The sequence below is a fragment of the Diceros bicornis genome, chromosome 25, assembly GCF_020826845.1.
Source record: "Diceros bicornis minor isolate mBicDic1 chromosome 25, mDicBic1.mat.cur, whole genome shotgun sequence".
Taxonomy (NCBI): domain Eukaryota; kingdom Metazoa; phylum Chordata; class Mammalia; order Perissodactyla; family Rhinocerotidae; genus Diceros; species Diceros bicornis.
The window spans coordinates 16,631,137-16,638,312 of NC_080764.1; positions in this window are offsets into that span (position 1 = coordinate 16,631,137).

The following is a 7,176-nucleotide window of genomic DNA, read 5'->3' on the forward strand; positions in this document are numbered from 1 at the left end:
CAACAAACTCTCGATGAAAATAATGCTGCATCTGGGCTGGCCCCGTGGCTTAGCGGTTAAGTGCGCGTGCTCTGCTACTGGCGACCCGGGTTTGGATCCCGGGCGCGCACCGACTTCTCCGGCCATGCTGAGGCGGCGTCCCAAATACAGCAACTAGAAGGATGTGCAACCATGACATACAACTATCTGCTGGGGCTTTGGGGGAAAAAAAAAAAGGAAGAGGATTGGCAATAGATGTTAGCTCAGAGCCGGTCTTCCTCAGCCAAAAGAGGAGGATTAGCATGGATGTTAGCTCAGGGCTGATCTTCCTCAAAATAAATAAATAAATAAATAAAAATAAAGTATCTTTAAAAAAAAAAAAAAAGAAAATAATGCTGCATCTTGTTCTCCCACTTTCCATGCCAACAGGCATTCTCTCTAGGCCACAAATGTTTTTTTCTTTTTTTTGTGTGGAAGATTAGCCCTGAGCTAACATCCGTGCTAATCCTCCTCTTTTTGCTGAAAAAGACCGGCTCTGAGCTAACATCTATTGCCAATCCTCTTCCTTTTTTTCCCCAAAGCCCCAGTAGATAGTTGTATGTCATGGTTGCACATCCTTCTAGTTGCTGTATGTGGGACGCGGCCTCAGCATGGCCAGAGAAGCGGTGCGTCGGTGCGCGCCTGGGATCCGAACCCGGGCTGCCAGTAGCAGAGCGCGCGCACTTAACCACTAAGCCACGGGCTGGCCCTAGGCCACAAATCTTGAGGTTCAGATCTATCCACACTTAAGAGCAGTATATTCCTATGGTAGGAATATACCTTTGCTCAGCCCTTATGGCACAACTGAGCTTCCTTTTAAATCTATAATCTGACTTGGATTTGAGTCTCCGTGTTCCCCAGTCCCCAGGGTTTGACTGCCTCTGTTGCCTGTCTGCTCAGATATCTCACCCACTGCCTGCGCTGGCTTCAGCAGCAACTGCAAGCCCAGGCCAGCATTATTCTGCTCCCAGGTGCCCGGATCTACTCTCACCAGTAGCTTCAGAGGCACATTCTCTTGGCTTTGAACACACCCCCTGCTTAGCATTCATCAGGCCTAGTACTTGCAAGTTGGAAATAGAAATGTCAACCTATTTTACCATTTAGAAATTTTGATATGGGGGCTGGCCCCGTGGTGTAGCGGTTAGGTTCTCGCACTCCACTGCTGGCAGCTGGGGTTCGGATCCTGGGCGCGCACCGCTGCACCGCTTGTCAGGCCATGCTGTGGTGGAGTCCCATATAAAGTGGAGGAAGATTGGCATGGATGTTAGCCCAGGGCCAGTCTTTCTCAGCAGAAAGAGGAGGATTGGCATCGGATGTTAGCTCAGGGCTGACCTTCCTCACACACACAATAAATAAGTAAAAAAATAATTAAATAAAAAGAAATTTTGATATGTATTAAATATGAATTCTTATTGTTTATTATACATATGTTTAGGAGAGCCATTAGTCTACATAAAACAGTGAAAGTTCTTTACTTTTTATATGTAACAATCTTTTCCTGAGAACTGGAAGTCCAGGAAAGATGAATTTTTATAGCTATTCTTTTTAGAAGAAAACATCAAATTTGAGAGAAAATTAACTATTGAGTTTAAACCTAACAGAGGTCTCCCTCTAGCTGTCACTAATTTTTAGTGATCTGGGACTTGTTTTGATATCTAATTAAAACCTAAATCAAAACCAAACCAAAATAGTTACTCCATCCTTCAGCCTGCTGTCCTTTCTAGAAAGGGAGATTTTGGTGAACCCCAGTTGCTGCACCTTTATACCAGTGTCTGACTTGGGTGACATTCTGTAGGTTTCACACTAAAATGATTGAAGTCGTATTCATGAATTACACAGGAAATATTAATGGCTCATGAACTGATAGCTCTTTTATTCTATCAAGTTAGGACTGGGTCTCATGAATCAAACTAATTTTTACTGCTTGCTAAAATTCACACTTACTAGGAAGACTTAATCTGTAATTAGAATTGTCAGGGCTGGCCGCATGGTGTAGCAGTTAAGTGCGTGCACTCTGCTGCTGGCCGCTCGGGTTCAGATCCTGCATCGATTCACTGCTTGTCAAGCCATGCTGTGGCGGCGTCCCATATAAAGTGAAGGAAGATGGGCACGGATGTTAGCCCAGGGCCAATCTTCCTCAGCAAAAAGAGGAGGATTGGCATGAATGTTAGCTCAGGGCTGATCTTCCTCACACACACACACACACACACACACACACACACACACACACACACACACACACACACACACACACACACACACACACACAAAAGAATTGTCCCATTAGGTGGGGAGAAGACTTTTCTTATTCACACTGAATCTCCCCATGCCTGGTACAGCACTAGGCACAGAACAGGCATTCAGTGTTTGAGAATGAATGAACAGTCAGCCTCTTCTCTCTCTCTCTCTTATGTCTATGTATTGTCTGTGGCTACTTTTCTGCCTCAACAGAGTTGAGTGTTGTGACAGATGCAACTAGCTAGCTAGTTGGAATATTTAGTATCTGGCCATTTCTGGGAAAATCTGCCAACCCTTGTTTTAGGTCATAGTGATCAAGAAACACTTTATGGACAAGTATATGTTTTGGGCGCTTTCATTCTTTAGATTAGGTTTCTCTTTATCACAGAATTATTTTTCTTTTATCTATTTTCATATTTGCCTTTCCATTTATTCTAGTGTGGGTCTCCTGATAGGAAGTTCTCTCAGTTTTGTTTATTTGAAAAAACTTTCTCCTTTGTTCTTGAAAGATAGTTTTGCTATGTGTAGAATTAAAATTTGACTATTTTTTTTCAGCACTTTGAATATGTACTTCTGTTCTCCTCTAGCTCCCATTATTTTTAAGAAGCCATCTATATGTTGAATTGTTGCTCCTTTAAAGATAATATTCTCCTCCCTGCCTCACCATGGTTGTGCCTTAGGCTACGCTTCAGTTTTCAGCAATTGACCATAACGTGCTTAGATGTGGTTTTCTTCGGTATATTCTGCATAGGGTTAGTGCTGCCTTCAAATCTGTGGTGTGATGTCATTAAGTAGTTTTGGAAACTTTTTAGCCATATTTTTACATGTATTGCTTTTGTCCTATTTGCTTTTTCTTCTCTCCTTCTGGAGAATTACATATCTTTTTTATTCTCTTTTCAGTTATATCTGTTGGTAAAGCTACTTATGGAGTTTGTCCTTATTATTATGTCTTTCAGTTCCAGATTTTCCATTTTAAATATAATTTCTAGTTCTTGGCTAAAATTCTCAATTTTTAATTTCCTTGACCAATATTAGTTATTGCAAAATCTCTTTCTGATAGCTCCTTTATTTGGATCTCTAGTATGTTTCTTTTTATTGTCTGGTTTTTTTTTTTCAGTTTTCAATTATGTTTTATTGTTTCCTTATATACCTGGTTATTTTCATGCCCTGTTTATTGCAGATCAAAAATTATAATTAAAAAGTGTGGCCCAATATGATGTTATTTCCTCTAGAGAGGATTTGTGGTTTTGGTAGGCAACTAAGGGTATTAGCAATCCTGGATTACATTAATGAATTATAATTCAGATGATTTAAAACTGGTCTTCAATATGTTTGTGGGAGGAACAATTTCTGGGTAGTCATTACTTCTAGGCCAACTCAAAGCCTTGGCGGGTTATTCAAGCACCACCTCTTGATGCCACTCAATCCCAGTTCTGTTTCCCACTAGCACTGCATGATTGAAAAAAAAAATCTCTGCTTAGCTTCTCAGGCCTTTAGCCACCTTTCTGGAACCCACATGTTCCCAGAGAAAAAAAATAGTCCCAAATGCCAGGTTCACCTTTCTGAGTTTATCTTTTCTCCTGGCTATTGGTACAATATTTCCTCAATGACTTAGTTTCTCAGTGCCTCTGGGTTTTCTGTCTATGATCTGTATTTCTTAGTCTGGCACTTGTGGAAATACATGTGGAACTGTGTAATGGATGCTGGGATGTACCATCTAGAATTCCTTGCATGAATAAGCTGTTTCCAGAGTTGCTGGCTGATGACAGCTCACAGATTAATTTTTCTCTGGAAGTGGATCTCAGCTTATGGCACTGCCTTGCCTGGGGACACTGCTCATTCCTGGGGCAGGCTACACCAATGACTGGTTGATGGGGGTACAAAGGTGCAGCCAGTGTGCCTCAGTTCAGGACTTCTGTGAAGTCCTTTCAGCTTTAGGGCTAGAGACTTGAACGGGACAGCTGTTGAAATTTCATACCAGTTCAACTTCTCCCTCTGCCCAATTCTGCTTCCCCCATTTCGTCCCAGGTTTTGTTTCAGAGAGTGCTCCCCAATTAATCTACTGCAGAGTTCTAGGAAACCAAATCTATGAGAATGTTTACTCTGCTTTTAATACCATCATCATATCATTTCTTTTCTTTTCTATTTAACTCATTTTTGGTGAGAGGAAGTTAGTGTTGGAAGAAGTAGAACATTTGGGAGAAGTAATAGACTTTGGCTATGACAGAGGCAATCAAGATGTACTGTCTTTGTCGTTTGCCTGAGGGGGCACATCTTTACTTTTTGTTTCACATTCACTTTTTTAAAAAATTGAGATATAATTGACATATAAAATTATACTAGTTTTAGGTGTACAACCAAATGATTAGATTTTTTATATACTGCAAAATGATCACCATAAGTCTAATTAATATCCATCCACATATATAGTTACAAATTTTTTCTTGTGATGAGAACTTCTAAGATTTACTCTTAGCAACTTGTAATACAGTATTATTAACTACAGTCACCATGCTGTACATTACATCCCCATGACTTATTCATTTTATAGCCGGAAGTCAGTGCCTTTTGACCCCCTTCACCCATTGTGCCCACCCTCCACGTGTGGCAACCACCAATCTGTTCTCTGTATCTATGAACTTGTTTTTTTGTTTTAGATTCCACATATAAGTGAGATCATCCGGTATCTGTCTTTCTCTGTCTGAAAGGCATAATGCCCTCAAGGTCTAATCATGCTGTCGCAAATGGCAAGATTTCCTTTTTTATCACTGAATAATATTCCATTGTGTGTGTGTATATATGTATATACACACATAATATATATATGTATATATATATACACACACATTTTCTTTATTCATCCATCGACAGACACTTGTTTCAATGTCTTGCCTATTGTAAATAATGCTGTAATGAACATGGTGGTGCAGGTATCTTTTTGAGTTAGTGATTTCACTTCCTTCGGATAGATTCTACCCAGTAGAATTACTGGATTATATGGTATTTCCATTTTTAATTTTTTGAGGAACCTCCATACTGTTTTCCATAGTGGTTTCACCAATTTACATTCCTAACAACAGTTCACAAGGGTTCCCTTTTCCCCACATCCCTTCGAACACTAATTTCTTGTCTTTTTGATGATAGCCATTCAGCATGGGTGTGAGGTGATATCTCTGTGGTTTTGATTTGCATTTCCCTGTGGATTACTGATGTTGAGTACCTTTTCATGTATCTGTGGTTATCTGTATGTCTTCTTTAGAAGAATGTCTATTTAGATCTGCCCATTTATCGGATTTTTTTTTTTTTTTTGCTATTGAGTTGTATGAGTTATTTATATATTTTGGATATTAACCCCTTAGATGTATGATTTGCAAATATTTTCTCCCATTCCATAGGCTGCCTTTTCATTTTGATGATGGTTTGGTTTGCTGTGCAGAGCTTTTTAGTTTGAAGTAGTCTTATTTTTGCTTTTGTTGCCTTTACTTTTGGTGAGATCAAAAAATCATCGCTACGGCTAATGTCAAGGATATACTGCCTATGTTTTCTTCTAGGAGTCTTACGGTCAAGTCTTGAATCCATTTTGAGTTAGTTTCTGTGTATGGTATAAGATGGTGGTCCAGTTTTCCCGACACCATTTATTGATGAGACCATCCTTTCCCCATTGTACATTCTTGGTCCTTTGTTGTAAATTAACCATATACGCATGGGTTTATTTCTGGGCTCTCTATTCTGTTCCATTGACCTATGTGTCTGTTTTAATGCCAGTACCATACTGTTTTGATTGATTGATTACTATAGTTTTGTAATGTAGTTTGAATCAGGGAGCATGATACCTCCAGCTTTGTTCTTTCTCAAGATTGCTTTGGCCATTGGTCTTTTGTGGTTCTACACAAATTTTAGGATTATTTGTTCTTTCTGTGAAAAATGCCATTTGAATTTTGACAGTTATTAACTGAATCTGTAGATTGCTTTGGATAGTATGGACATTTTACCAATATTCTTCCAATCCATGAGCACAGAATATCTACTTATTTGTGTCTTCTTCAATTTCTTTCATCAACGTCTATAGTTTTCAATGTTTAAGTCTTTCACCTCCTTGGTTGAATTTATTACTCAGTATTTTATTCTTTTCGATGCAATTGTAAATGGGATTTTTTTTTTTTTTTAATTGCAGTAACACTGGTTTGTAACATTGTATAAATTTCAGGCATACATCATTATACTTCTATTTCTGCATTGATTACATCATGTTCACCACCCAATACTAATTACAGTCCAACACCACACACGTGCCTAATCATCCCTTTTGCCCCCCCTCCCTTCCCATGGGATTGTTTTCTTAATTTCTTTCTGATAGTTTGATTTGTGTATAGAAACACAACAGATTTCTGTATATTAATTTGTATCCTGCAATTTTACTGAATTTGTTTATTAGTTCTAATAGTTATTTTGTGGAGTCTTTAGGGTTTTCTACATGTGATATCATGTCATCTGCAAATAGTGACAGTTTTACTTCTTCCTTTCTGATTTGGATGCTTTTTCTTTCTTTTTCCTGCCGGGTGCATAAATATTTACAAATGTTATATCCTCTTGTTGGATTGACCCCTTTATCATTATGTAATGCCTCTTTTCTTTGATAACACTGAATACTATGCTAGGGGAAAAAAAGGCATGCCACTTTTAACTTAACTACCAAACTCTTAAGAGTAGCATTGACAATACTTCTAAATCGTGAGTGTTAATTGGAGAACAGTCAAGAAAGTGCAGTTCCTGGGGCACTGCCTCTATTTGTGGCCTACTGTGCCACGAATCTTGGCCAAATCACAATCTTTCCAGGCCTAGGTTTACCCATCTTTTAAGGTTAGAGGATTTTCCTCTTTTAAAATTCTATAAAATACTTCAATTCTATAAATTACTACC